Raw genomic sequence first — 9,773 nt, 5'->3', positions numbered from 1 at the left:
GTTAGTTTAAAAGTTAGAGTGAATCGACCTATTATGAAACTTGATGGTAAGAAAATTATCTGTATTTGTATGTTGGTTTTTTACGATAGTTTAATTTTTTAACAAGTTATGCGTATATAACTTAGCGTAAATTAAAAATGCTCATAACTCATTTAAAAACTTAATAATCGTAAAAAACCAACATACAAGCACAGATAATGTTCTTAACAGCAAGTTTCATAGTAGGTAGATTCACTTTAATTTTTAAGTTAGCGGAGCTAAATGTGATCTGCTGAGCATAAATTTGCCATGTTATGTACTTGTAAGACGGAGACAACACATGCGGGTGTTGCAGCCTCTTAATATTTAATAATTAGTTCGTAAATTTCCCAAATTATTAGTTAATAATAAAAGTATTTGTTGTTTTTAAAATTAGTTAAAGATAAGCAAATGTATAAGTTTTAGGACACCGTTTTGCAATCAAATACTACTATCCTGTACTACTATTGCCTATCACTATGAGAATATTGAGAATATTTAACTGCAAACAACGTTTATGTAGAATCAGAATCTACATTCTATACTACTTTGTAGATTAATGCCCGCCCACCCGTGTTTTATATTACTCTTTTGCCTGCCACATGTTCAATGTCCATATTATAAATATTACATTACACTATGAACTGTGGAAGTGTGGACATTTAATTGAAAAAAATAAAATAAAAGACCAATTATTTTAAATTAAAATAACTGAAAACCAGGTAAGTCGCTCTGCTACGTAGGTGTCGGCCGTCGAATGTAACTTCATTAAATAGGTCACTGTAATGGTTGTATTGAATTTAAATTCAAAGATAAACCATTATCACCAACTTATATGATACAAAATGAATCTGAACGGATGACAACATCTACTTTGTTATGTATTTATATTTGTATTGCTTTTGCTATTCGTATAGTTCATATTTTTCTAATGACGGTAAAAATACGGTAGATTGAATTTATTTTAACTTTACATTGTATTTTGTAATGATTATAATATTATTTTATACAGTATATAAGTATATTACTAACAGTTATTATGACTAAATAATTAATAAATTGTAAGTTTATACTGACACTGTGAAATACGTATATCAATGTAAATTAGTTTGTGATATAAAACCGTTTAGCTTTATAAATTAATTTTAAGTTTCTTATGAATTTCAGATAAGCTCAATCCCCCCCGAAAATAGTAGTGGGAATTTACAGTTTACAAACCTAAACCTATATCAAAAAATGACAATAGTTATAATTATTAGCCATTAGCAGCCGTCTAGCATATACATATATATATATTATAGTCAAATATATTACATGTATTTATTTTTTTATCTTATTAATTTTATCGTAATAAGACATTTATTTTACTCATATAACAATATCGATACGTTAATTTCTGGCCAGTTGCTAATGCTTAACTATCTAAAAAAAACAATACTTTAATAAGCCCTTAGCCCAAACATATTTTCCATAAAAATGATAACGTAGTGTATATTATAAATTTTACGTATGATAAAATTTACAATATTACGCTAAATATTAATAATATACACACGGTGCACATATACAAACTTGAAATACGGAAAGCCTAGGTCAAAAGGTGGAAATAACATGTGTTTTACGTAAAATAACTAATAACATGATTAAGATAAGCTAGCGGGCATCCGCTCGACATTGATGGGACAATATAAATATGGATAGAGTACCTAGTGTAAGACAAAACTGACTATTTAACTCGTTATTTTAATTATTGCGTGTCGTAGACATTGTCACAGCCACATCACCGCTAGAATATAATATAGTCAATCCCAGTCTCAGTACTTTTGTAATAGCAGTTAGCTATATTAATTTGTTTTATTGTAAAAAGTGTTAAAATACTTTTACGTTTAACTACGAGTGTTTTTAATTATTAAACACCTACCACCAGCTAGGGAGGCAGTTCAAAGGACATCGTCCAGAGAACAAATATACAAGCCAGCAGCGTTTTTTCACGGAGTACAGTTCAAAAAAGGCCCAAGCAGCTCACGAACACGTTTCTCAATACACCTCTCTTCCAGAGTGAACAAAGTGTAAGTTATATTTACTATTATCAGTACTCTATCAAATCTATTGAGAGTTAAAAATTTAAGATTTATACTCAGTAAATTTACAAAAGAATTAAAGGATCAGAAACAACTAAATCAACGGATTCAGTTTTAAGAGGACGTCTCACCCGCATGTGTTGTCTCTGTCTTACACACCTACGACATGTAAATTTTCGTTCACCAGTTTCAATAGTGTGCTTTTAGTTTTAATATTAGAGTGAATTGACCTATAATTAAACCTTTAGGTAAGAACATTATCTGTGTTCTCTCGTTGGATTTTCGGATATTCTATTTTTAAGTGAATTATGAGAATTTTCAAATATTTAATAATTTTGTACTCATAACTTACCTAAAAATTAAAATATCGTAAAAATCCAACGAGAGAACACAGATAATGTTCTAACATAAAAGTTTAATAATAGGTCAATTCATTTTAATATTAAAACTAAAAGCACACTATTGAAACTAGGAACGAAAATTTACTATGTAGTACGTGTGTAAGACGGAGACAACACATGCGGGTGAGACGTCCTCTTAACCGACACGTTAATCACAGTGAGTGTAGACAAGTTGGGTCGTGATTTAAATTAAATAGACCTAGACCAAACCTTTATAGAAGTAATTATAGCTAATCAATTATATATATTTTATCAGACACAAAAAAATGATGTGTATGCTGTACATATTATATAAATAACGTAAATTTCGTACATATAATATTATGTAATATGTATATATTGCCATACTGGATATTATAAACATGTCTCTTTATCCTACTCAGTAATCAGTATTCTCAATTTAGACGCATTAATTTTATAATACCTTATTATTAAGCCGTACGCCTTTAGAGTTAATACCGCGAGTATAAAACATAATATAATATTTTTTGGTTTAGATACATTGATAATAATATACTGATTTAAAACGTATTAACAATTAATATTAGTTAACAACGTACTAGATAATCAGATTATTTTGTTGCTTAATATTATTTTATTTATATCATAATTATTAAAGTTGGTACTTCATTACCTTTAGTATATATATTGTAACATTGATTATAAATACTAGTATTTTACGGCGATCATTACAATACTTACAGAAAAAAAATAAATAGGCAATATAAAAATTTCACAAAACTGATACGCAACTATTATAATAGTTATTTAAGTAAAAATATGAAAATCAAATTTGAAATATATAGCTGAGTTACAAATCTACATTTTTCAAGTATAACAATAAACTATAGTAAAATATTTGAAGTTTTTATTTAGGTATATAAATATAAATAACAACACAATTTTTAATCACATATTCTAAAAATTAATTTTTCTGAGAATTTTATTGCTTAAACACACATTTTAAAGAACTAGTATATTTATAATTAGTTAGGTTTAGCCGGTTTAGGTAGACAGTAGTTTCGCGCCGTGGAAGCAATGCGAAAGCAGTTCACATGGCGTCGTCATTTAAAAACTGAAAAAAAAAGGTGGATAGTAGATACCTATAACTTATATATAAGTATTTAGTTTTTAATTTAAAGTTGATACAGATTAGCGGAGTATAGTGACATAGTGCTACAAGAGTACCTTATAAAGTACCTTATAAAATATTATTAATCTATACTGCACCTACTTGCCGAATAAAAAGTTAACGAATTGTTCTAAATTCGATTTTTATATATCAAATTGATATGAAATTAAAAACTTTACATTCGAATTGTAAATAAAATAAAATATTTTCACGAATTACAACAATGTTTTTGAGATAATGATTGCCAATGCACCATCTGGGATTTTTTTATGTCACAGTAAAATAACTAAAATATTTTAGAATATTATTTTATTATGCATGTTTACAATTCCTTATTTCTATAATCTATATATTATAATCGACCCAGACTTTTCGCCGCGGTCGATTCTTAATAGCTCGAATTAATAGTACTTTTTTTTGTGTATTTAGTTGTTTATTTATTTATTTAAATATAATAATATAGCTATTTAATAATTTCATAATATTTGTCATATATGCGTATATATAATTGCGCTACATAAAACTAAATAAAAGGGCATTATGTAATCTGTCCCATCTTGTACTTAATATACCTTCAACAATTTTGATTTGTACCATTATTTATCTCTTATTCAAATTGTAATTTGCTCCACTTTTAAATAACTAAGCAATTTTTTTTTACATATTAATATTTTATTGTATTTTTAATCATTGATCAATCATGTTCATTTTAATAGTTATATATTTGTACATATTTTCTATAAAATTATTAAAAATATATATATAAAATAAGTACAGTTCCTGTTATTGAAAAATCAGTCTTAATATAATTATAATTATAAATAAATAAATATAAAATATATAAGTAGACATAAATTCCAATGATTGAAGTTAAAAGTGTGACGCAGATAACATATTCCATTTCGAAACGCAAATTACATACGTACTTAAATTTACTTATTGGTGGCACAAATTACAGGATATAAAGTTGACTCAAAATACCATCTTTCAAGCCGATACAGTAGATCGTATCTAAAAAATATATTGTTATTTTTTCTTTTCTAAAAGTGTTGTTTTAAGAGACTTTTTTCATAATATGCCCTTAATATTAATTTCAGTGATTAGAATTGATGACCAAATTACAATTTTTGTTTTAAAAACTCAAAGTTTGATAATTAAGGATGAACGCATGCAAAATGTAGAATGACAGACGTTTGAAAAAATGTCATAATCATAGTACATATTGTTATTGTTGTATATTAATTATAATAAGTATATTATTATCGATATTGTTGAAATTTCGTGGGAAAATTAACCTTTTACGGTGAATAATCCGGGTTTGAATAATAAATACGTATTTGGTATATAAATATATAATACGCATTACACAGTGAATTATTAGTTTATCACTTAATATCTCCCACTATCCGTAGCGGGGACACACATGAGTGTGTTGTGAATTCTATATAATTTATAGATGGGTCCCTTCAAACATAATACAACAATCCGTTAGTCACGTAGCATATACCATACGTCATACTAGGACAAAACGTGTTCTGTGTTCAGATATAATAATATACATGATATATAAAAATAAATCTGAAACCCACAGCAAAAGGCACATTGTAAACACAAAAATATAGGCCATCATGAAATCGAACTCACAACGCAATACTGTAACAATTTACAATGTAAAAATGTTAATGACACTGAACTAAAACTACATATTACACTGTAATATAATTTTTGTATAAAAAACTTTTTCGAGTACGAACCGATGACGTCGCGCACTGTGAGAAATAGTTTGGCAAGAAATTAGTAATTATCTACTTATTTTTTTATAATATATTACAAGTTTGGAATTTCTATCATAATTTTACATTTGTACGTAATAGTCATGATTCATCTAGATTCTAGATAACATAATTTCGAATAAATAAACTTCCGACGTATATTATTAAAATAATGTAACAGCTAGTAAGCACTAGCCGACAAACAACCCATATGTATTTATGTCCACTGCGACGCCACTAGAAATATTATTCAATTATTAACTTATTGTAAACATTATTTACTTTGTACAGTCTATGGTGTACACGCACGTCACGCACAACTAAATAACACGGGTTTAAATTGTTTCAAATATGTATAATGAGAGAAATTTTAATATTAATATTTATGCATAGATAAAATAGTTTAAAAAGACAAATTTGTAAAATGTATAAAATAAACAAGGCTGGAGTAGGTAGGTCATGTTTGGAGAGCCGATAATAGTTTTAAATTAAAACAGAATAGTACTTGTGAATAACAAATATTAAATAGGAAAAGATCACGCGGAAGATCGAAACAACAATAGCTAGTTGTAGACTTGTAGTAAAAAGACAGAGAAATTTATTATTGAGACCATATTCGCATTTGAAGGTGGACTTAAGTCATGCGTACCTATACAGGGAAGAGTGGAGGAAATTGGTATTAGCAATAAAAATGGTCTGTAATGTAAAAAGAAAAATATAATTTACTATAATATTATATAAATATAAAAATAAACCAAAATTTATAACACAGACCACATTCGAACTTACTAGCTGTTGTAGTTTTCAAATGAGTATACGAATACAGCCATACGCCATACGGGTACCAATAAATTCACATTTTATTACTTACATATTTCAAGTTGATAAACGATAAATATTTGTCATTTATAATATTAGAATTATAATTAGTATAATAATAATTTTATTTGGATTTTTCCCTGTTCGGTGTTCCCATACTTGTATACAAATACAATATAATATGTAACAAATAAAAACTGAACATTTTCTAATAGTTTGTCCTAATTTTATATAAAAATCTCGCAACTAAATTGAATTGATAACGTTTTTGTTTGGGCGCTACACATTACTTAGTTACTCAGATTATTTATAAGTATGGATAAAAGCTACAACATAAGCGGAAATCCATTGAAAAAGTTGGGGGGGCTACGATTTTTCTCATAAACCAAAGACGTTAGAAATGTATTAATTGTATGCAATATGTATGTATAATGGATTTTATTTTCATTTTCATTTAGTGAGATAGATCTCTAAAACTGGAGAGCGAATTTTGTTATTTGGGGTCTTGTTAGATTCACATTGGCTAGGAGAAGTGCAGTGAAGATTTTCAGAACTTTATATTTTATAATTCACTACAGAACTTCAAAAAAAAAAAAATTAAAACACATTTTATTGGGAGTTTTTTTTATGTTTTTCAGCTTTATAGCTTTTTAGTGAGTTAACGATTGAAGATAAAGTTCTGAAAATCTTCACAGCACTTCTCCTAGAGTAAGTGAATCTAACAAGACCCTAAATAACAAAACCCGTTCTCTAGTTTCGGTAATCTACCACTCTAAATAAAAATCTAGCAAAAAATAACAATTTTTTTAACTGTGAAAAATTATTATACACAGTGATTCTTTTATCATAAAACACTCATTATTTCAAAAAGTATTCATGTTTTTGAAAACATTTTTTTACATACTTTCAAATTTTTAAAAAAATGTTTTTATTAAAAAATTATATTTTTAAATATTTTTTATCCTTATATTTTTTTTAAGATTTTTACTTTTTTGAATGACAACATAGAGCTTTATTTTCACATTTCAAAGCAGAATAATTTTCTGAGTATTTTGATACATAAAAATCGAATTTAGGACGAGTAGTTTATGAGTTATAAGTATTTAAAATTTATATGCGTGGAGTGGAGTGGTACGGAATTATCCGGCAAAATGTTGGTCCACTACTCCGCTTGTCAAAACTTTAAATATGTATAACTCATTAACTACTCGTCCGAAATTCGATTTTTATGTATCAAAATATTTAGAAAATTATTCTGCTTTGGATTATGAAAATTGAAATTAAAACTAGGTTGTCATTCAAAAAAGTATTCTAGGTAAAAAAGCCTAGAAAATTAGACTTTTTATTATAATGTGATGCTAATAAATATATAATTTTTTTAAAAAGTACAGCATTTATAATTATTATAACTACGGGGGGTGTGGGGGGCAGACCTCACCACTTTTGTATTCTACTAAATTTTCAGAGCCCCTCCTATTGAAAATTCCTGGGTACGCCACTGTTATTTGGTATTGGTAATTAACGTAATCATGTAAGTATAAATACTTTGAAATACTTTAAGTACAATAGGAATACTTGAATAAGTAATATACTGTCGAACTTTGGGAAATACTAGTATATTAGATGAATAATACCTACTTCTTAAACATAATTAAAGTATAGTATATAAAAATTTAATTTCAGATTCTAAGCATATCATTTTGTATCGATTATTGTTTTAGTGATGATTCAAAAATGAATAACTATAGATGCTTGACATTTTCACGAAATAAAGATTATTTTTTACTTAAACATAACTAAAATATTTTGGTTCTTTTTGAGCTATTTATAGACATTTAAAATTTAAAATTTAATTTAATAATTCGTAAAAATTCTTGTATTTTTTATGTATTTATATATAAATTGTTTATTTACTAATTATTAAAAAATAACAATAGTTTACAGTCACAATGTATTATTTATATTTAACTATTTAAGATTTGTAAATTTAATACAACGTTCTTTATAAGTTTTTCAATCTATATTCAAAAAATGGTTTTTACCGGAAAATCAAATTCATTTTTATGAGCGTTTGAATTTCAAATTTTTACTCAACAATATTTATTCGTAAAATAACTATTCATATAACGATTTTTGACATTTTGTTTTAATTAAAGAACGATATATGATAAATACTTGATATTTTTACCAAATATTTATATGAACATTTTTTATACATGGTAAAATATTTTGACTCATTTTGAATTATTTATAGACATTTGAAATTTTTTTAGTTTATTAAGTATAGGAACAATTCTGAGTTCCGATATCGTAACCGTATAACAAACTGCATTATATGATTGATTGACTGATGATTTTTATTTTTAATTGAACCCTCCTTACTGACACATTAAAATATGACATTTGCAGAGCAGATCTATTTCAGGTTTAAACTAATTCGTCCAGATAAGGATTATACTATTTTAGTTTGAAATTTATATTTGATTATAAAAAATATTACAAAAATGTGAGAATAAAGCGGACGTGGGACATTTCAGAATTTGTCTTCGTTAGTAGTTTTTATATAATAGCTGATCGTGCGATATTTTTTTTATATTTTACACATTCTATTATAGCTGAGTATACAAAAAACGTATGTGTGTACTTTTATATAATAGCATACATAATGTACTAATGGTAGTGGAAAATGGACAGACAACCGATGTATGTTAAATGTAATAATGTAATCGAGTAATATTGACCTCTTAGTATTATTAATCACACGTGTCTTATAAAAACATAATAAATAAACGCCGAGTAAAACAAAATAAACAATGTGCCATCTTAAAACTTGTATATTTATCAGTGACGCGTATTTTTTAGTGACTTAAATGACAGTATACCGCGCAGCATCATAATATCGTGGATATTGGTTATTGAATAAACACGCCGTCGCTTGCAGCATAATATAATCAAACGTGAAAATATAGTTTGGTCGTTCCATGATATGGCTTATTACGAAGGGTTGTACAGATCACTTATCTGTAAGAAATCCGAATAATTGATGAAGATAATATAATTATCATCTGACATTTTTATAATATGGGTTTTTAAACTTAACTCTTCCGGTAAGCCATATTTTTAAGAGAAGTAAAACATATTTTATTTTGTATTTTAAATGTTAAATATACATATAGATACGAGGTACCAATTGTATACAATGCTACATGCATATATATACGCATCGTACATAAAATATTATAAAAACCAAAAATATATAAACATAAATATATCATGTATTATGTATAATATTGATTATTGTAATAAGTTAACATAATATATGTATAACAAATATAGTCCAGTTGTTACGTCATTCTATACTGTTGTACTTTGTGTACAACATAATATTAATATAATGATATAATGCGGTAACGCAGTTGTAGTGTTGTACTATTGTACTCATCAAAAACGGGCTGGACATCAAGTAGAAAGATTATATTAATCATAGTCCTGTAAAGGTAGTTCTTTGCCTAAGTCTAACATTTATTCTTTTTTGTTATTACAAAATGGC

The sequence above is a fragment of the Rhopalosiphum maidis genome, chromosome 3, assembly GCF_003676215.2.
Source record: "Rhopalosiphum maidis isolate BTI-1 chromosome 3, ASM367621v3, whole genome shotgun sequence".
NCBI lineage: Eukaryota > Metazoa > Arthropoda > Insecta > Hemiptera > Aphididae > Rhopalosiphum > Rhopalosiphum maidis.
This window is presented reverse-complemented; position numbering follows the sequence as displayed.